The sequence below is a fragment of the Aythya marila genome, assembly GCF_965140915.1.
Source record: "Aythya marila genome assembly, chromosome: 3".
Classification (NCBI taxonomy): Eukaryota; Metazoa; Chordata; class Aves; order Anseriformes; family Anatidae; genus Aythya; species Aythya marila.
The window spans coordinates 50,883,021-50,906,137 of record NC_139044.1 but is presented as its reverse complement, the minus strand read 5'-3'; the positions used below and the strand labels follow the sequence as shown (position 1 = coordinate 50,906,137).

Genomic DNA, 23,117 nt, shown 5'->3' with positions numbered 1-23,117 from the left:
ACAAAGCCATGGGCTAGTATTTATGACAGCAGGCAGCCTGCCTGTCTTTGGATTGCTTCTGGATGAACAATAGCACCTAAAAGGATGTATATAAATATCAGAAAGAGACCACAGGTATCTAATTATTGCTTTCATTAGCACTCAAGGGGAAACATCAGTATTAGCAGAGTGCAGAACCACCAGGGGTAGTTCTGCTGTGACTCTTTGAAGATCTTTCCACCTTGCAACAAAACGTCACATGAGTACCTCTCTTACAGCATCATCCTCCAAATCTTCTGGTTCCAAGGCAGCTTTTTGGTTAACACCATAAGGAAAAGCCAAGGGTCTGGAGGGATGTGCGTTGTTCCCTTCTCACTGTGGTGGGGTGCCCTAAGCTGCAAGTTCTCTTTCTAGAGGCATCCTGAGGAGAGGGCTTGAGGGGACCACTGCTGAGGAGTCAGGGTACCCTAAGGAAGAGCACTTGCCAAGTCAAACCACTAGATAAGTTCACAACATTTTATGCCTAGGGAAAAGCTCAAGCCTCACTTTCACACAATAGAACTGCTAATTTTAGGAATAGGAAAGCAAAAATCTGCTCATACATATAAATGGAAGAGAAAACAGACATTTTTTCCAGTCAGCTATTTCATAGGTCTTGACAAATGTAACTGGAAAAATAAGCACTAAAAATTATTTCTCAAGTAATGACTTAGACTGGCAAGGTGGTCACTAAATTTTCCAAAGAAAAAGAACAAAGAGTCAACACATGGTAAATATATTTGTCCCACAAATGTTTTTTGAAAACAGAATGTACTAATCAATTGAAAAAGACAGACTAGCCCTTTTGTTTTCTGTTTTCCATGCACAATGAAAAACATTGGGGCAAATAGGAGACAACATAAAAGAGACCAAGGTTGTGTTCAGTGCATCCCACTTGGGTTCTGACATCAGAGACATCAAAAGTGAGCAGATGATGTAGAAACTATTTATAGAATTCAAATATTAGAGAAAAGAACCAAGATAAAAATCCTGGTGTTGTGAATGGATTTGCCTGAAGTGTTGCAGAAGTTTAGGGTAGGCAAAGACAGAAGTAAAATCAAGGAGGCCCAGGTTTCTGCTAGGGAGAGGATAAATGTGCCTGAAAGGGACAAAAATAAAATTGATAGATTTTGAATTCTGAAATGTCTTCTGGAGTAATTTATTAATTTCTAACATTGATTTAACAGTAACAGATAAACATTCAAATATATGGAAGTAGTTATTGGGGGTCTTTTGGAAAAGCAAAAGATACTGGGAAAAGTAACTACCCATTTAGCTTGAATGACACCTTTTAAACTAACACCTGCTGTAGTAAATAAATAAAAGCCCTCACTTCCATTACATCTTTTGAGCAAATTAAAATCTTCCCGAGAATCAACTATTTGCTTTCATTTTTCATTTTTATGAGGTCCTCATAAAAAGGCACAAAATGTGTTTTACAGAGGAAAAAAGGTTTATTTTAAAAATATAATTCCCACTTTGGCATTCATTTTCAGTGGAAGTAATGGACATAGAACAAATTAAATGTTTAGAAAATGACTTCTAAAAACAAAGTGCTTGTGCACCGTTTTCCACTTTTTGCATTAATAACACCATTTTCTCTTAACCGGAGGCAAAATAATTTTAATAACAGGTGCTTCACTCATACTGTAAAACTAAGGGGGAGATTTAAGTGAAGATTTTTCAAATGCTGTGGGAATTGAGCTCTGATTGATTTAATGAAAAATGTATAGTTAATAGTCTGTAGAATGGTTTGAAGACATATTCCCTGAATAGGATTTGGTCATTGACATACTGTTGATTTCCAGGAAAACAACTGTCAAGACACAAATTCTAAATTTGTACAAGAGCTACTCAATTCTCTAATTCTTTTTCTGGCACTCAAAGCTATTGGCTTTTAAAATTGTATTTATCTTGTTACAGCAGTTATTTTGCAGTGCTTATTGCTACTGAGAATGTGAAAAAAAAAAAAAGAGTTGGTAAAACAAAAGTTTAAGAAGCCAATGAATATATACCTCGCTCTCTGAACTGGTTTGATCACGGTTATTTTAAACCAAAACTTCAGAAAGCCAGAGTAAGCAGTACCTGTTGATCAACATTTGCTGACTCTATGAAGTGCAGTGGAAATTACAATGCATTTGTCACAAACCCGACAATCCAGTTCTAAGGCTGTAATTAAACCTGCTACTTAAATTACACTTGCTCAGTGCAGTGCATCGACTCACTTTCTGCCCACTCCACAGGACGAGACATGTTATGTGTATATGCAAGAAAGCAGCTGGCTCTTGCTCACCTAGGTGGAGAACATTTTTCTCTAAGTTCAAAGAAGAAACTCAGGCAAATCAGACTTGTTGTACTTGCTTTTAGATGAGATTCCCCCCCCCCCAGAGTATTGCACTGGTGATAGATGTGGAGTTAGCATTTGCTGCAGCTGTAACTGAACATGCACAGATTTCTCAAAACCTCTCAGTTGAGTTCTCAGTATTTCTTGATTCAGTAGGACCAGTTTTACAGTAACTGAACGCATACAGCCAAAACATGCATACAGTCATAAGCATCTACTACGGAGGGAAAAACAGCAATTATCATGTTGTATGAATACCTCTAGTGGATCCTCTTGATTTTCATACCTTTACACCTACAATTACTTTTACTTTCTAGGCTCACATCATCTGCATTCCTAGTTCTTAGAGGATAAGTTTTCCAGAGTTCAAACATTTTAGAGAACTATGAAAAGCTAAAAATTATTTTCCAAATTTCTATCATTTCTTGAAAATAATAATTTTCATTCCCAAATATCTAGCAAGGGAACAATTTGGGGCCAATATATTACTCAGAAGCACCAAAATGCAGCCCTCAGTTTTCTAGTGAAAAAAGATTTTGTCTCGATCTTGCCTCAGATTTCAAACACGCATAGTGGTGTAGCACATAGGCCAGCCACACAGCGGAGTTAACATCTTGGAAACGGTGAAGCTGCTGTGGTGCACACATGGTGCTCTTCCCATCAAGCAGGCTCGAGTAATGCAGCTCGAGGTGCCCAGGGGAAGCAGTCTGCTGTAAGCTCAGCACGGTCTGGTTGGATATGTCTTTCTCAAGGCTTTTCCCCTCTGATCTAAGGACTGCAAAATTGCCATTCCTTTTCCCAAAACACGAGTTTTAAAGGACCTGAAAGGAAAGTACCCATGCAATTTAAAAGGAGGAAGGGGACGGGGTGAGAGGCAAGGGAAAATCTCCCAGGGTCCCTCCTCTTTCTTCTTTAAGAGCAGCAGATTGTGGCTGGCTCTAAGAGGAAGGCATTTCCTGACTTCAGCCTATAAATTAAGAGAATAAAAAATGCACATAAACTAAAAGTGTAACCAGCTGGATATGTACCCCAATTTCTCAGGCCTTGAAGGAAATGGTAGGAAGTAGCTCTCCTTTCTTTTTGCATCACTATTGGATGGACAAGGAAAACTGCTGGGGGAGCGCAGAGGGGAGTAAGGGAAAGGAGAATTCAAGTTATACTTGCATGCACCAAGGAACACACATACAATCTCTGTAAGTCAGAAATTACATTGTCATGGCAAGCATCCCAGCATCAGTCAAGGGACTTATAGTATTAGAGGAAAAAATAGAAAATAAAGACCCAAACTGATGTGTGGGAATCCAGCAAGGTTAACTGTTTCTTGCGCTCTTTGTAAGAGCCAATTTCTTCTTTGTGTTTTTTTGTTTGTTTGGTGAAGCAAAGCAGATCCTAATCATTGCACTGACTTAAACAGAATGAGGATTAAGTTTTTTGAAGGAGTATTATTAACTAATACATTTCTGATATATGTTGCGGTACAGCAATCTGAGGCAGTATATGTGCTCTGAAAAAAAAAAAAAAAAGACTAAACCTAAAAGGTTAAAAATTAAACAACAACAAAGTGATTAAGAAATTTAAAAGCACAGGCATGGGGAAAAAGAAAAAAAAAAAAACAAAAACACAAACCAAACAAATATTTTCAGTTATCCTTTGAAATTAGATGGTGAACAGATGCTTCAGAAAGATAAAGGAGGGCTCCTCCTAGGCAGTGCAAATTTTAGGCAGCCTTTGGCAGGACCAAAGGGCCTCTGATGCTAGATGAGAGAGATGAGATCAGACAAAGACTGCTAAAGCAAGGCAACTTTGAAAAGGCGAGCCTTGCAAGAGGCAAAGACATCTTTTAAGACGGTTGCTACACATCTGTCCTGTGGATGTGGAGCCACCTGCTTCCTACCTCTGCCCCCTACCATCGCCAGCAGAGCAGAGGATGGAGGATCCTTGTCTGCCTCTGGATGAGACCTCCAAGTATTCTGTGTTTCCATCACCTCCACTCTGACAGCTTCTATCGTAGAATCAGAATAATTAAGGTTGGAAGAGACCTTAAGATCATCTGGTCCGACCATCCTCCTACCACCAATGTCACCCACTAATCCATGCCCCTAAGCACCACGTCCAACCTCTCTTTGAACACCCCCAGGGACGGTGACTCCACCACCTCCCTGGGCAACCCGTCCCAGTGCCTGACTGCTCTTTCTGAGCAGAAATGTCTCCACATTTCCAAGCTGAACCTCCCCTGGTGCAACTTGAGGACATTCCCTCTGGTCCTATCACTGGTTATCTACAAGAAGAGGCTGACCCCCAGCTCCCCACACCTCCCTTTCAGGTAGCTGCAGAAAGCAATAACGTCTCCCCCGAGCCTCCTCTTCTCCAGACCAAACACTCCCAGCTACCTCAGCTGCTCCTCACAGGACTTGTGCTCCAAACCCTTCACCAGTTTCGTAGCCCTGCTCTGGACACGCTCCAGGGTCTTGATGTCCTTCTTGTACTGAGGAGCCCAAAGCTGAACACAGCACTTGAAGTAAGGCCTCACCAGAGCAGAGTACAGGGGGACGATCACCTCCCTGGCCCTGCTGGCTACGCTATTCCTGATACAAGCCAGGATGCTGCTGGCCTTCTTGGCCACCTGGGCACACCCATGCATCTCAGGAATTGTACTAGAAAGGTCCTTTCTTTCGTATGTGGTGCGTGACAAAACCCTTCCAATAACCCAAAGCAATCCGGCATCCATCTCACGGGAGCACAGGCACGGGGAGGATCCAAGAACACCACACGTAGCTGCTCAGGCTAGAAACATCTGCTGGAAATTTTTGTGTGCTGCATCCAAGACCCCAGATTTAAATACAAACTTTCTGAATGTTTGAAAGCTAAATGAAGCTGCCAGAATGCCTGTAACAACAACAAAGGAAGAAAAATCACCCTTGAATTGATGACAATTCCTTTTTTCACTTTTCATTTTATCATTATGTAGCAAATAATGAACTTTATTGCTAATAGATAACCAATGGCAAAGAAAAAACAGAAAGAAGCAACTTGAGCCTATTCAGCTGTTTGCAGGAATTGTTTTTTATAATTAGTTCAGAGCAAAAAATCCCCCTTATTAGCATATTAATCTTGTTGAACAGTATTCATCTTTTTCACATCATTTTATGGCGTGCTCTTCCTTTATCAATCATTCAATTATAACACTGTGAGATTACTGAAATTTATTTCAGCCACTTAACAGAAGCTATTTTCCTCTTCCTTTCCCTTCAGATGCAGGAATGCAGAACAGATTGGGCCACACGATATAAAAGTCAACATGATAGCTCAACCTAGGTCATGCTGCAGCTGTCACTCACTGTAGCAGGTTTTCACCTTGTGTCCTCAGCCCATGGACATCAGCCAGAGTCCAGGGAAGGGACTATTGACCTGGATTTTATCTGCACTTTCCATAGATTTGAAGGGACTCCTTTCAGAAGCAGAGTAAGGCTGACTACAAAATTTTCAATAAACACATCCTATCTTTATAAAAGATTCTGGATTTGCCAATACCAAAAATGGTGGGGAAAGTTTGTACTTCCTGTGGATGCTTTGTTTTTTTTTTTCTTTTGAAACATAAGTAATTTTAACCAAAAATCCTGGTAAAATGATGTGTAAAAAGTGAGGGAAAGGAACGGAAAAGAAAAAGACATACTGTGATTCATTGTTTATTTAATCATTTTTATCTTGTGAATTCATGGTCCTACCCAGGATTTGGGCTTTTCATCCTATTTTGAGAACTGAAAATGAAATACTATAAGTTCTCACTGCATGAGAAGATAACTTCTCTTCCATGACCAGTTAGAAAAATGCCTTTCCAAGTTTAGAAAACTCATAGAGCTTGCCTACGCTGCAGCAACCCATGACTGCAAACCTCGCCTTATTTTGGGACACTGACAAGAGATCAGCCCTTCTCCTGAGTTCCCCAATTTATCAAATATTTCTCTCTCAGTGTTTTTTTTTTTTAGAAGGAATCCTCATGGTCGAGACTTTGGGCTCCTCTTCCCATTTCCAAGGAGAATCCCTTAGCTTTGCTTCAGTCCTTTGCTTTGGCAGAAGTTTTAGGTAAGCATGCTGTCACATCTTTTGAATAAAGATGCCAACCACACCTAAGGGTGGCCAGATGTGACATGTTCAATGGGCTGAGGAGTTATAAAGGGCTGGGCAAGATTTAATACAAGTTGTGACTTCACTCATTAAGCCTACAGCCAGAAGCAACCGGTACGTGCAACCACAGGTGGTTCCATCACCTTGGCATTGACTTCACTGGAGAACAATCTGGGGAGAAATATTTAAAGAAGTCCAAAGACAGGGTATGTCTAAGAGAGCAGAGATACTATTTTGATTTACAGGTAAGGAGGACAGCATGACATGCTGTTCTCTGCATGAGTTTCCAATGTAGTACATCACTGTAAGGGGATGGGCACTCACAGAGTTTCACTACCAGACCCCTTAAAATATGGTATACAGTTCTGGAAGAGGCTAGGAACACGGTTCTTCCTTTTTTGATTTGTGCAGCAATGACAAAATGTATTTGCAGGTTTCCTCCTGATGAGGAAAAAATTTACGTGAGGGAGGGGGCACCTTCCCTGAGATAGCAAAGAAACTCAGCATCTGCGTGGGATTACGGCTCCGCTTTGTACAGGGATTGCTGTTAAATGGTTAAAAAAAAAAAAAAAAAGTACATACAAATTGCATTGTGTCTTCTTGCAGAGAAATGTCTGCAGCAGCTAGGAGAAATTAACTGACTTATCCCAGAACCTTCTTGCATGTCAATGTCTAACTTTTTAATCACAACCACCCCGCGTAATATGGAAATTAAGAACAGCATCATTTTCCAGTAATTACCAGAAACATACACATTTTCCAAGAGGGTGACATTATGTCATGAATTCCTTTGTCAAGAGGAAAAAAAGACAAAACATATCATACTTGTCTGGGAAGGCAAAGCGATAGATTTGTCATGAGGGTAATCATCTATAAAAAAATCCACTATTATCAACTTCCTGAATTTCTGAAAAGGGATTCATTTTCTGCCTGAGCTAATAATGAACATTTTTCTTCTATTCATCATCTTCAGTTACTTTCCCTCTTGAGATTCATTTATCACTAACTACTGAACCCGAGAAATAAAAAATAGGCAACATCCCCTTTTGAAATAATGGCTTAGAAGACCATTAAATCAAGAGGCAAAAAATGGATTTCTAAGATATATGCTAGACATTCCTGTAACAGCTGCAGGTTTGTCACAGGGGATGCGCAGCACCACTTCAGTACAGGTATTGGGGAAGGTAAGTTCACTGTGACAGCGGGAAGTGGGGAGCAGCACGTCGCTTTCTCAGATAAAACTGACAATAAAAGGAACAAAATTGCAGGGATGATGAGATCAACGGCGCTTTGAAGTGCAATTCGTGTTGCAGGAATTAGCCTAGGCTGATAGTTGGTGCACACTGAAAACCCCAAACACCCACCATAAAGCAGGTCATGCGAACCCTGCCACTTGTGCTGAGCTTCCAACCCGCCAGAGCTGCTGCTTGGGGCACTGACTGGCAGCACAGGGCTCCTGAGGCACCAAGTCACAGCCATGCCAGGGGACATGTCCCCAAACGCTCTTCCTACAGTATAGCAGGGCCCGAGGCTCCCCCAGGATCGCAGAGCCCTGCTGTCGTTCTGTCTTCCGCAGGGGAAAGGAGGGAGACAGAGGATTTGCACTTTAAAGAGCTCTTCTCATGTAAGGTTCTGCTGTTGCACTGTCTTGTTACCCCTACGCTGTACTTTCCAACAAAATGAGCTTTCGAGACATCAGTCTGTGAAAACGCAGGAAAGCAAATCACTTACAGACACGAGGCAGAAGGAGCAGGACCATCCTCTTTGCTTTTGAGTAAAATGGAAGGAAGGCCTCCCCAAATTCCCTCTTACCTCATCCCTTGCTCAACCGTTTCTGGCATGCCAGGCAGCAACCTGCATGCAGGATTGCTGCTGGAGCTGCTTGCCTAGTGCTCATGGATGTGCTTTCGCAAGGTTATTGCTCAAGCACGTTTGGGGGCTGTGGGCAAACCACTGAGCCAGGGGGAGGCTTCTGAGAGGTTTGCTTCAGCACCTGCAGGACACTGGGATGCACACGAAGGCACAGGTCTCTGATATTAACTGGTTCCATATCTTCCTCACTGTCTCACTGGGATGCTGTCCAAATGCAGCCTCTCACTCTAACTTGCTAGGCTAAAGCAAGTGCAAGGGATTCGAGCGATGACTGTCTTAAATTCCAGCTTGTTGGTCCCAAGCCAAAACACAGCCGTCTGTGACGTCCCAAAGCGAAGCAATTTTAGCATGCAAGGCTGCCCCTGTGCAGGAGAGACTCAATTTCAGCAGCTAGCAAGGCTGATAGCAGAGTGCAGACCCTCCATGATTTATTTCCACAGCTTTCCAAAGGCAGGGGGCAGCAGAAAGGAATGGGCGTAAATTTAATCTTTGCGTTTGGCCAGCATTGCCGTATGCTTTTTGCTTTTACAAAGCCAACACCAAGAAATAGTTCTTTGGGATCTTCCCTCAGTTTAGCCAACACAGCAGCTTTCCTCTATGTATGAAGCCCCATGCTTCGGAAGCAGGGACAGCTTTCAAGAGCAAATTTGCATCTCAGTGCGGTGTGGACTGAGGGCAGGACCGGAGGAGGAGCAGAGGCTTCAACATCTGGTATTAATGGCACCAAATCATGTCACAGGTCAGCAAAGCAATTTTATCCACCAGGAGATTTCTTGACACTGATTGCTGTAACGCGGAGCTGCCAACAAGCCCAGCTATCCCTAGGCAGCAGCCTAGCAGTAAATAATCCCAGCTGTTTCCAGACTTTTGCATAGTGGGTACTGAAATGGATTCCCTGCTTAACGTCGCGGACAGCTAGAAAGAACAAAGTGTGAAATCAAATTCCATCAATCCCTGAAATTTGTTTATGCAATCCATTGTTACTGCTCATGGAATAGCTTTGGCAGGCAAAGGCCATGAGAAACCGTAGGCTTAGTTTATATAGAGCAATTTTTCCCATCTGCCATTTTTGTTGTCATATTTTTTTATATTGATTTCTCTTCGTGCAGCTTCAAGTTTAACCCGGGCAGAGCTGCATTGATCCAAGAAAGCTGAAGCAATTTGTCTCTCCCAGCGAAGCAGAAATGGGGCAGGAGACAGTACCTATCACCGCTTTTCTGTTACGAATACGTTAGAAGCTCTTTCCCTTAGCCCCAATGTAGATTAAGGCTGTGCTTATGGCCTTCCATACAAATATTTCTGGTAATCCCATTTATCTCTGGCAAGTGAGATGAAATTCACACCGAGGAGCACGTTCCCCGGTAACTCCTTCACTCGCATCGGGAGGAGCTGACTCAGCACATGAATTATGGAACCACAGCTGCCCGGAGCCGCGCCACAGCCCGTGGGTTTACAAAGGAGATTTTTCATTAACTGTAAGCTGAATCGCTCAGGCTCTACAATAAAAGGATGTGACTTGCATCTACGCGGAGCCCCACTTTTTCCAAATGTGGAACCAGCCCGTTCTTGTCAGTCCTAAGAGCCTGTTTGCTTCTGTGAGGGTTTCCTTCCTCCAAACCCCTCTGGTTGCTGCACAGTCGTGGAAGAGGAACCGTAAGAGCCGGTGTAATCGTGCAGCAGAGCATTCATCACATGTGGGGAGATGAGCAGAAGCCATTCACGCCACTAAAGCAAAGTCTGAGATGGAGAGCTGCTTGCATCAAGCAGACGGAAGAAAACTATTCCAGTTAAAAACATCTCTCTGTAAGGCGACCACAAAGGCATCCAAATTGAAGGGTTGTTGTTTGTAACCATCGAAGCAGTGAGGTTTTTGGGGCTGCCAGCCCAACTGCACCAGAAAGTTCCTTTCAGCCCTTTTGTTTCTATGGTGTCTGTAGCCCTGACATGAAAAACCCCAGTGACACAGGAGTACTTACAGATATATTAAAAAAATAACAATAATAAAAAAATGTAAATTATAGAAATTGTTATACATCGAGCAATTAATCTACCTTAATTTTAAGGCTTTTCAATGAGAAGGCTCCACCGTGACACTGTTAGAAAGCGTGGTCACCTGCATTCACAGCCCCCTTTCAGGGCACTCCCAAGTGGGATGAAATCCAGAGGGTTTTATTTACCAGCAAAGCTTCATGGGGGACAAAGTGTCAACTGCAGGACACTTGCAATTCTTTTTAGCTAATGAGCACAGCTAGATTATTGTGTGACAGCAAGAATATGCCCAGGGAATAGCCCCCCAATCATTTCATCCTCCCTGGAATACGCTTTTTTGAGATAAATCATAATAAATACGATGTGCCAATCGTCTAACCCATTGGGAAAGAGCAGGCACAGGAGCGACTTGGTGTAAATATGAGAGAACCACGGCTCCAGAGAGCTGCTGACAGGCACGGAAACAGGCAGAGGTTTAAATGTCATTTCCAATCAGAGCCCCGTAGCTAAGGGCCAGGTATGCAGACCAATTGTATGGTATCTTGCAATTGTCCTCTTGCTGGTGACAGGACCGACTGACAACGGTAAGTCACCTATTACAAAGCCTGATACAAAAACTCAGGAATTCATCAGCATGCCCAATGGACAACCACAAAAAAAAAGAGCCTTGAACAGACAACTGATAGGAACCTGAAATGGCTGATAGTAGCTGAGAAATGCACAGGGTACGTATGTATCTGTGTACTGCTGAAATCCAGACCAAGCATGCCAGCAACAAAGGGCAGTAAGTGACCCGCGTTTTAAAGGTCTAAAGACTACCTGGTTTATTTTCCCAACTAGAAACTTCTCAGCTATTGACTGTAAGAGTCAACTGCTTTTCTGTGAAAGGGATTAAGAGCATGATTCACTTTCATTTTGCTGAGCTCCCAACCAGAATGTCCTTCCCTTCTCCTCTTTGGAAAGCAGTCGCCTGACACAGATTCTCTATAAGCATATAAAAGTAAAATACAAAACATGAAAAGTTTCCCAAACCAAGCTGTCAAAGCCCTCCCCGTTAGCTAAGCATGGAAAAAAAAGCTCCACCAGTTTCCAAGAAGAGAATAACAGACAGGATGTTGAGTGGTAAATTCGGGTATTTGGAATACATCTGTGGACATGCACTTTGTCATTCACTACTCAGCGCATCTCCAGCTCAGAAAAATGACTTCTCTTACACAGCAGCAGCTGTTATTGTTTGGATTGTAAATAGTCATAAGCCATATGGTGTGGCAGAAGAAAAAAACTTCACACTTTCTCACATGGACAAATATTATTATTACAAAGCATAAACACATCAGTATACGTGTCTTTTCTCTGGGGAAGCACATAGCCTTCAACCTGATCCTAGAAAGTTATTGTCTTCCAGATGAGCAGATTACCTGCAAATATTGGGTTGGGATTTTCGGAATTTGGATGATTTAACAGAAAACAAATGCGGGTGTGCAGCAGGTGCAATGCTTTCGGTTAGTTCCACAGACACGACGAAAAATAAATGCAAAATATAAATTGAGGTGGCAAAACGGGAGTGAGAATTAGGAGGAAGGGGAAAAAAAAGATATTTTTCCATAATAGTTGCATATAGGACATATTCCAGAATGCTCTGTGGTCTGCTACCTAACTACAATAAAAGCAGCAGGACCACAACATAACATGCAAATGGATCAGCAGTCCCTGGGTAAAGCATTTTGGATGTTGGCAGACTGCAAGTAGACAAGAGCAGGCCTCTCAAGAACATTGGGAACCTCATCTTGGCAAGAGAAGCTGACTATGATCAGCATTTCCAAAACGTGTCACAAGGAGAAGATGCAGCCCAACCATATCTGATGCTGTGGAAGACCTGAGTTCAAAAGAAAGGTTACTTTCTCTTTAAACCATGATTTCTTCTGTGTTTTTTAAATCCATGTGTAAAACCTACAAGTGCTTTTATGTCATCTCAAGCACTTTTTAGAATAACTTTGCTTTAGTGCTTTTAATTAAATGAAAGAGTGATCCCTTTCCATTGTATGGTGAAAGTGGTAACACCTCCAGTTAACTTACAGTTTTGCAGAGCCAAGTTTTTGAACCACGTCCCCAAAATCTTAGTAGAGTGACACTGGGCTTGCCAGCAGCAAACTCCCGCACATCCTGTCTCGATGGTTAGACAGACAGAACAAAACCCGTTGAACCTGTGACCTGACAACCATTATTTGGAGCTTTCCTTCTCACAGTCTGTTTCGAACACCCCTAATTGGCAAGCCACAATAATTCTGGATTTATATTGAGACCCCTGCCCTTCACCAGGAGATACAGTTGGTGACTGGCTGCGTGGCAAATGAAGTGCTTCAGCTGATGGCAGTGATGGCAAGGGCACTCCTGAGCCCATGAGATGGATGAAAATCTGCATCTTGCAGGAAGTGGAAAAAATATCTTTCCACAGGATTTGGTTGTCCTGCATCAACTAGCCATGATGCTTTAATCATCTCCCTCCCACAGCCCTGTTTTCAAGGTCAGAGCATAGCACTAAACACCTTCCCACCACTGTTACACGTTTTACCCTGACATGCTGGTTATTCTGAATTTCTTTATCAAAGCGCAGAACTGGAATTGAGGTAAGCAAAATGCCTGTGATCAGGAGAATGGCTCCAGCACTGTTACTGAAGCGTTAGCATCCCTCAAAGAGCTTTTTTCTTTTTACCTCTGCCATGTGACATAGCTTGGCCCTATAATCCAATACGGAGGACTGATACTGATGCGAGGAGACCATAGGCGAGTGAGGATGAAATGCTACTGTTCTGGGAGAGAGGCAGAGGAAAACCAGCCACTCCAGAAAAAGAGCAAACTGAGCTGCTCTCTCACTTTTATGTTTAAGAAATATTTCAACCAGTTATCAAAGTATTAAGGAGAAACACTTCCAAAGCTGCCACAGACACAAGCTCACTTGAAATAACCCAACTGTAAAGGTAGCTTCCCCGCATGGGAACATGCTCAGCGTGCATGTTCAGGCAGCCACAGAGGTAGCAAAACCCTTGGTTTATGACCAGATCATGGCCTAAAGGTTCAACGGGATATTCACTTCCACTTGCACACCTGCAGTCACAAGCTAATGACTTCTGTACAAATCATTTATACAAGACAGCAAAATGAAGAAGTTCATAGCTTGTAAATGTGAACTAAATTATATGGGCAAAGATTAGCATAGCTCATACATTTCTAAAATGCAACTTGGTTGTGTACACCTGTATCTTCAGCAGTTGGACAGCCAAAGACTTACTTTGGGGGCTTTTTTTTTTTTTTTTTTTTTTAAAAAAAAAAAAAAAAAAGAAGGAAATACAAATATGACTTCTAAGACTGGAACACATTTTATATTAATTACTCTCTCCCAACAGCAATGCTGAGTATGGAAGAAAGAGCTAGCAATGGCTGGAACGGTGTCAGCAGAGACTAAATACACTGCCAAAGCAAGAATCACAGCTGCCCTGTGGAGCAGACAGAAGTTACTGATATTTTAAAAACAGGCAAACAAAGATTTTGGGGTGTACCTCAGTACGCAAGTAAGGCACGATTCACTTTGTAAGCAAGTGTAGTCAAATTGGTGGTACACTGACTCCCTTGAGCTCATGTAAGCGTGCCTGTGGCAGAGCCTGAGGACATACATGTAAGCCAGACACACTGATCATATGCTCTACCAAGTAGATCATTCTGTCTTTCTCCCTCAGAAAAATGTGATCCCTAAGTTACTTCAGAAAACCTCCAGTTGATTTTTCCTTTTCATCAGGCTAATATGAATGTCCTGATTACCATAAGCAACAAGAGAAGGCACAATAAAGTTTACTTGTTCTAACCTGCAGCTATACTTAGGCACCTCCCTATACTTAGGCACCTATTATTTTGTCTGGCCTTTTTAGTCTTATGGGTAAAGACTATGAACTTGTATTTAACAAAAAAAAAAAAAAAAAAAAAAAGAAACATGCAACCCTCTTTGGCTGAAACCGATAGTTCAATGACCAAAATATTATTTGAATTCTGATGGCAAAAAAGAGGAAAAAAAAAATAAAAAGGCTATATACAGAACGTGAAGAAAACAGTTAATACAGAGAATATAGTTTCCAGAAAGACACTCATCATAGTTAGCCATTTAAAAAAAATCCCCCATTGGAAATGAAATTAGTATTTATTTTTATTTTTCCTTTTTCTCTAAAGAAAAACCACACCTCTTTAAACTCATACGTAACAATTCCACAAATGATTTTGAAAAGCTAGGTTTCTATTGTGTTAAAAGCAGCTGCTTGGACAAAATACATCTATTCAATCAGCTGACATGTCTCCCTTTCGGAAGAAGTTGTAACAACTAACTGAGGATCAGACTTGCATCTCGCTATTAGCACAGCATTCACATTCCGCTTTCTCATGGAACACGACAGTGAGCATGCCTGTTGCTGTCTCCCCCCTGCTTTAATCGATATGTTTCCCGTTTAATGAGAAACATACAACCCCGCAGTCAGAATACGAAAATCACTTCCATCTTAGTTTTCAGAAACTACTGAATTAAAGTCAGAACAAAAATAGTCCCCCCATCCCCGCTCACATGGTTTACTCACCATCACTTTATTCCAAAACTCGGTTTCACGTGAAAAACGGTCCATTACAATGAAATTACTGCTTCCTTGTCAAAAGTATTGCTCCAACCATTTAAATGACTGAACGAAGAAAAGAAAACATCGTGCTCCACACAGCACTCTAAAGACACACTGTTGTTTTTGCTGATGCAATGAGGCTTCTAAGCAAACGAGTTTGCAAGCAAGCTGGGTAGTGGCATTTTCCTTATGATTCAAGAGCTAAGTATGCCTCAGCTAACTGAATGCTTGCACAATGTACAGTGAAGGAACTCGAGAAATCATACATGTCTCTGACATACTCATTTGTGAAACTTCAACTCCTATTACCATCTATAACTCTGCCACACCTCAAAAATGACGTGCCAGATATGAACTTTTACTGGGTGCTATGTGCAGCCAAAAGAAAGATAGCTCCAAGCCAGAGGCTCGCATTTATGTGTCTCTGAAGTCAAAGTCCCTAAGGTGTATGAAGTTACGTATGGAGCACAAGTGTGGGTTCCTGCTTGCTGTGCATATACGTATCATCACGTTCATCCTAAGCTGCGTGCTAAAAATATCCACACTGCCACGATGCATTACTGGATTAATGCACAGAAAGCGCTGGGATAGGAAGAAGTTACAAAAACTTACTTAACATTTTAATATAACAATTTTTAAAAACCTCCAACAAAAGCACAGGAGAAATTACAGTGCATTTTTTGAGAAATAGGGATAACAAGACCCAGGGACCACCTAAATGCTGCGATTTCTTTTCCATATACGTGCAGACCCCATTTGTGCCCTGAGGCGAGAGACTGAAGAGCTTGGGAACAATTCTGCAGTAAATTAAAACGGGGAGGTGGGCTGGAACCCCCTAATGACTGTCTGCTAATTAGGAGACCGCAGCCTAACACCTGCCGTTTGCTTCACCTGCCTATCCCCAAGCCTTCTGGCGAACCTGCCTTCACAGGTGAACCTCGTGGAGGTTCAAAACCCAACCCCTGGCTAAAAACCGGCAGGCGGCCGGGAGCGGAGCCACCAGGAGGCGGCGGAGGGCCGCTGGCCCCATGGGGCCGCCAGCACGGAGCCGCCGGGCCCGGCCCCGGCCCCAGCCGGGGAGCGGAACCCGCGGAGCCCCCGCGGCCGCCGCCACAACCGGGGCCGGGCCGGCGGCGCAGCGCCCCCGTGCGGCCGGGCCGAGGGGAGCGGGGGGGACGAGGAGGGGAGCGGGGGGGACGCCACGGCTGCCTCAGGGAGGCTGCGAACGGCCCCGTGAGGCGCTGGTCGGTTTTTCTGCAGCAAGGGTGGAAAATAAAAGCGGTGGTCCCGTGGCGGATTGCCTGCCAGCCCCAATGTGGGATCAACTTCTTGTTGGTCGGCGCTTGGTCGCGGTTACTTGTTCTGCTTGCGCAAACAAAGCGGCCTAAAACAGGATGCCCACCATCCTGTATCTGTCCAGAAGTAAATAGCTAGAAAGGATGTTGTTCAGCAATAAATCTATTCTTAGGGCTTTTCAGGCTCTTTGATTCGCAAAAGCCAGCAGACTGTTCCTTATCAGCGTGTATGTTTTTCCTGCTCGGCTCTGTGAACCCTGCAAGTTGGCAAATGAATACAGTCCTCCTGGCATTGGGTGAAACACAGACCTCTTTGTCCCATTAAAAAGGATCCTGAACCCTCTGGGCTTTCCAGTCACAACCAGGATGTCTCCACTGCCCTCTCTGTTGTTTTGGACACCGTACGTTGAGGCCAACGGGTGGAAATATATTCTGAGCTGAGCTCAGGAATTTTTGTAGACCCCAATTACTTTACCCCAATGACATTACTTCATTTCTCTTAGTCGTTCTTACCTTGAGAACCATTTGAACCTGTCACAAAATTTCATTTTGACTGAAAATTACATGGTCTTACACCAGTTCTTTCAAAGGCTAGAGAAAAATTTCAATAGTTAGAAAACCTGTGGAGAAAAACTGGTGAAAATGGGAAAGCAGCTGAGTTCTTAGTTTTGGATTAATAACTTGGAGGGGAGGGTGAAAACGAAGAGCACGGGGTGAGTGATGGCAGCTTGTGGATTACTGGATGCTATAAGTGGGAACTTGGGATAGAGACAGCAAGAAAAACCACAGAGGTGAAATGGCATGCAGTAGAAACCATCTTTAAAAGTCTATTTTTTTCTTCTTCTTCTTTTTTTTTTTTTTTTTCTCTCTCCCTTGATTCTCATGATGCATAGCATAAAATCTTCCATCAGGATCATAATAAACATCTATCAAAGATCTCTCTGCTGCCTTAACAGAAGGCCAAATAATTCAGAGACCAGTTGAAGTTCAATTACATTTTTTCTGCAGTAAGCCAGAAAAAGGTGAAAAGTAAATCACCTTTATGTACCCATCCTGAAGTTCTTTTATATTGATCCCCTCAGAAAACAAGGTTTGAACGTTTTCACATGTCCATCACCTAGCTCCCAGCTTTTGCCTGTACTAGGCAGAAGCACCCCAACATTACATTTTAATTTCAATACCTATGTAAGTAGCTACATGTTAAAATCATGCACATGTAAATAATTTCTTACAAATGTTAATCCTTAGCCCAACAGCACATCTTCTTTGATTTGTGAGACAGATTTGGTTTGGTTCCTATAAAGATTGCAAGCACCTTGTGATTTCAAGGGCCTGTTTTTAAGCAGACCTCAGCACTAATGTTAAATACCCACGTGCCATCTATTCTCTTACCCTGGGTGACCAGGACAGCCACCGCAACACCGCCATGCCAAATACAACACGCACGTGTTTCTCTGCCCCAGAATTTAAAGCACTTACTTCTCCAGCATCTTTATTTCAGTCTTACAAGGCAGAGAAAGATTTCCCTTCTGTTTTACTGGGTGAGGTGTGGCTTTTGCAACATGAAATAAGGTTGCAGATCAACTTTTATTGACTGATGAAGTCCTGAGCTGGCACAGGAGTCCATCAGCCTGGAGGTTAGGATCTAAGTAAAATTCTCCTAACTGCTGACACAAGTCTATGCATTGGCTAATATGACAGTTAATCATTTTGTACTTTGCTAATAGCAAACCTAACGAATTAAATTATGTGCTCCTGGAAGGCAAGCAGCTAGCTTACAGCAGAGACCTATGCCCCCTTCGGCTCTTTGGAAAACCCCCGATCATTGACAAAACTATTTTTAATTGCTCCAGCAACATTAACAAACTTGAGAGTATCACTGTTGAAAATACCTTGTCTCCTGTTCCCACACCACTGCGGCCTCTGACATTGCTCACTCCAGTTATGATCAAGTATGTTTTTTAAACCATTTACAACTAGTGCTGCAAGTATTTCTAGCTTCAGTCAAGCTGAATACTGATTAAAAAAATACTAACGAGTGCTATCGAACGTAGCAAATCTTTCCCAACCATGCTCACTTCCTGGGCATGGACAGAGCCTCCAGTGGCTCCAAACACTGGTTTAGTAACACTAGCGTTAGAAACAGCAGGATGAGGGCTTTGCATAGGTGTGAGGCCTGCCAGCAGTATGCTTCCTTCTTGCTACTGCCTGTTTTATGACAGCTGATCACACCTCCTGATTCAGGGCTTGACAAAGTTATTCCAGGATGTGGAGCGGTAGTTTGATCTTCTTTGTCTTCATGGACTTCAGCAGCTCAAGAGCGCTGCGTGCCAAGAGCCAGACTCAAATTAACACCATCAGAAAGTTGGCCTGCTCCCTCTCCCACTTCATGCATGGATGAGTGCGGTCAGGTCAGCGCCTTATCTGCAGCAATGCAGGATGTGTCTCGCTATGTGATGCAGACAAGAATGTGAGGCACATTTTGACACTCGCTTCACTTGGGCTTGTGTGAAATGCTACTTCACAGAGCAGATTACAGATTCCAAAATTATATAAAAAAGCTGACCCCTTCCAATGTATTCTTTAGAGACCTATAACATAAATACAGAATACTGCACCATAAGACATGAAAGCACAATTCAAAGATTCATAACCTGTGATAGTAATTTAATAATCAAGCCCTTATAACATAACATCTAACACCAGCTGACACTGGAGCTCACGGTACCTCCCCAATCAGTGCTAAATAATGCATCCATAACAATTGCCTCTCACTTGATTATGCTAATGTGGTTGATGCTAGATGCAATTCAAAGATTATTGAAGTCAATGAATGTTCTTCATTAATGCCAATGGAATTTGGATCAGACTCATCAAGTTAAAATATGAGAAAGGAGCTAGAAGTGTAGCAGAGGCATAAGCAGCCATGATGGTTCTAGCCCTTGGATATTAAAAATTATCGTATGCTCAGTGTAAAATATCACTGTAAAATATCACTGAAAACAGTTTGTTTGGATCATTTGTGACAAAGGTAAAGTGATCAAATACAACCCTGCTACAATTCCCCACTGCTATCTGTGCAAATCATCTCCTTTTGGCAAGCCAAAATACTCTGGGTGAATTTTCATCGTGAAATCCTACAGTTCTGAATTCTAAATAAACTCCCTAATACTGGAGTCAGTTTTATTATTGTGAATTATTAAATGAAGTGGTAACATTTCTAACGACAAAGTCTCAGGTGTGAGAGGAATTCTTTTTCCTGTTTATTACAAAGCAGTACATGAGAATACAACAGAAAGGAATTGACAAATAAAGAGAAATGAGGCAGAAAGGTCCCTGTTCATCTCAGACAGTCATTCCAAATGCAAACAATATAGAGATTAGTAAAATCTGGACACAGGTGTGCTAATGGAAACTTAATCATCATCAATCATCCTTGATTATTATACTACCAAGTCTTTTAAGGATCTGGTCAAAATTTGGCTAGGAAAATGTTCATTACACCTTTACTGCATTTTCTTCAGTCCTCTTTTTGTTTATCAATAACAGAGTAAGAGCATGGGGCTTTTAGATGGGCAGGGATACTACATGAGGATGGTAAAGGTCACAGCAACTTTGGGAATTCAAAGCAGAGGTCAGAGTCTTCACCCTCTGGGAACCCTCACACAGGCCTTCAATACCTGTGAGTGCCAAAACTTTTTCATGTGCCTGGATACTTGTTCAAAATTGATATGGCAGCAGGAAGCAGGGAAATGCTTCTTCTAATTTTGTAACTATTTATGTTTGTGATTGTTTCTTATTCCTCTTCCTTGCAGGAACAATGCTACTTCTTGAAATTGGTGTGCTGCAGGAAGAGTTCCAATTGCTCTTTTCATCTTTATAGATCCTCTAGCAGAAAACCTTGGAAGGAATGAAAATTTGCAGTAACAGGTGTTCTTTCACTGCCAAACTGAAGCTGGGACACCAAAATCAACTCCTCTGGGAGGTGTGAAAAACATTAAGAACTATTTCAAGCAGAAGGCACCAAAAGCACTCCAGTAGATCAGTGGACTTTGGGGCTACATTTATCTGTGTACATGCACACTGCGGACACTAACATTTGTGTGGAATTAGAGAATGCACAGTAAACTCTTCACTGTTCTAAAAAATGCGTTTTAGCTCCTTCCCAAGGAAGTGGGTCAGTATTTCTTCCTTAGCAGATCTTACAAGCTTGGCCAGAATGAGAACAGCAATTTTAACCTTACTTGAAAACCAAACCAAACCAAATCAAACAAACAAAAACTCCTCTTGGAAGCACCTGATTACCTCCAGCTGCCTAATTTTCATCTGACCTAGGTTTTGTATACTTTGTTTGTTGACTATGCCTTATATCACAGACAATATACACAGAGCATTATCCCTGGTAGGGGAAGAAAACCCCATTATGTAGGTGTTGCTGCCTCCAGAGGAGTGATGCCAGCAGTCTCCGTAACTGGCACAATGTATATGAAAGGTGGGTCTGTGCTTACATGAATTCCTGATACTGCACATATTCCTTATAGAGAAGTTGCCCATGCTAAAAGTGAGGACACACAACCAGTGAAGATCTTTGTGCAGTCAAAAAAGATCTGTAAATTGCATAATTCCTGTTGTAGGCTTCCTACACATCTTGCTTACCCATTAATAGGAGGCTGCAACCACTTATTAGAATTGTTATCCTGAATCCTGGAAGCCAAAGTAATTTTCTGTCAATCAGAGATCTTGACTGGAAACAAAAAGGAGGTTGATTTGTTCTTTTCTAAAGTTCCCCCATAAACATCAGGTTTTATTGCTCTTCCCCTCTCCCCTTTAGACCTTGAAACAGAAATTTTTAAACTTCAGTTCCTCATGCAGCTATGGCACAATCCCAACGTGCAACTTAACGTAGCAATCCAGCAGCATGGGAAAACCAACACAAGCTAGGTAGCAGCACAGACTGATATGATTACCTGCCAAAAATGAGCCAGAATTATATAAACTTTATAAATAACCTGCAAGATACCTATCAAACTTCTGGACAATACGGTGTGAAGGCTAAGTCAAGGTTTGATAGTTGATGGGAAGAAAATGTCCAAGGCTCAAAGACATCATGCTTCTGAACCATCAGGTCTGACTCTTAGCAAAAGCAGTGGTTGATCCCCATCCCTCCCCCAGGCATCTGGCTTTGACAGGACAGTATTTATCAGTATGGACGGACAGGTTTGTCTCATTCCTCATTCATCAATACATGCTATCCACTGGTGCTTTGAAAACAAAAAATGACCAACCTCCTTCCTTCCCCCAAAACATTATGGCCAATTCAGTAACATAATTTTCATAACTGAGGATATTTGGTAGCTTTATTTTTCAAGTTTCAGCTCCTGGAATCACGTTGTTTAGGAGAAGCTCAGATTTCATGAAGAATATCATGTTTTAAATGCTCAAGGTCACGGGGATGGGACAGAATCAAGGGAATCCTCTAGCGTTTTGTTTATATCCACAGGTCACCATCGTAAAGCAAAATGTCAAGAATGTCATAAACAACCCCAAATTTCCTCTCCCATCCAACGTGCTCAGTTCCGTTGATTTCAGTGAGGTGGTGTGGCACAGCAGGGGAGCTCACACACAATGCATCAACTTTTCTGTGCTATAAGCAGACTAGTGGTGTTGCAATGGGTAATACCAGAGTACAGCCCAAGCAACCTTACACTAGCAATATTTTGATATGAGCTGGCTGCAAATGGCAAATAAATCTGTATTTTCAAGCCTAGACCTCAGAAAAAGCCAAAGGCATCATCTCATTTCAATGAATGTAACTGGATGGAACAGTTTGAAAGGCTAAATTATTTAAAGCACATTATCACCTTTATCAGAAGGATTTCATTTGGGGGAGAAATTGCAAGTACAGTTAAGATTACCAGGTCAGGACAGAGTCTCAGCTCCTTCCTCTACATCATGTGTAAGTTGTGATCTTGTACGCAAGCAAAGCACGCTCTCTTCCTTCTTCTTTGGTCTGCTGAAGTGAGCTTGTCCTACATTTGTCTTCTTTTGGGGTTTTTGGAGGGGAGGAAGAGGGAGTTTTTCAGCACGGACCTCTCCAGCAGACACAGGGTACGCCCGCTCAGAGGTTTACTCCTGAAACACCAAAGCACACGACACCACCGATTCCCCCGAGTCACCGTGGCACATCCCTGATGCCCTGGGAGCCCCCAGCACCCCTGCTCTGACCCCACAGAGCATCCCACGGACCCACAGCCCCCGGGAGCCGTGCGGGACCCGCCCGCGGCCAGGCTGCCCAGGGCGATGCTGTGCAGGCGGCGCCCCACGCACCGCGGGCTTCCCCTCCGGGACCATTCGTCGCTAAAACCCCGATGCCAGCCCCAAGCTCAGCCCGTGGGGGACATTCAGTAGGATTTTTCCCTATTCCTTTCATTTTAAAAGGACCCGCTAGGTGGCAGCCCCGCCTGCCGACGCGCAGCCCCCGCGGCAGCCCCCGCTGAGCAATCCCTTCCCCGAAGGATGCCTTGGGAGAAAACTCGCTGCAAAACTTAGGAAAGACGATTACACTGCCGGTGAAATTGCACAGAGACAAAGCCCACAAAGCACTAAATACACCGTGCACTTTTCCACTGAATAGCTACAAGAGCAAAAGCACCTCAGGTTTTGCACACACTCGAGTAGAGCCGATTGGATTGAAAGCCCAGGCTGAATTTGCCACCCCGGGTTGCTTTCTCACAAAACAAAACACGAAAAAAACCCACCAACAAAGACCCGCTCAGGTATCTGAAAGGCCACAGCACTGGTCTGCTTTGCATGTTGAAAGAA

At 42.8% G+C, this 23,117-nt stretch overlaps 1 protein-coding gene across 1 annotated transcript in view; it reads right to left on the bottom strand.

Moving 5' to 3' along the window:
* SASH1 (SAM and SH3 domain containing 1) overlaps positions 1 to 22,340 on the bottom strand; it is a 197,769-nt gene extending 175,429 nt beyond the window's left edge. The window contains exon 1 of the mRNA XM_082757961.1: positions 22,211 to 22,340. The gene's annotated coding sequence lies outside the window, so the exon portion shown is untranslated. The remainder of the gene's footprint in view (positions 1 to 22,210) is intronic.
* Positions 22,341 to 23,117: the final 777 nt, after the last annotated feature.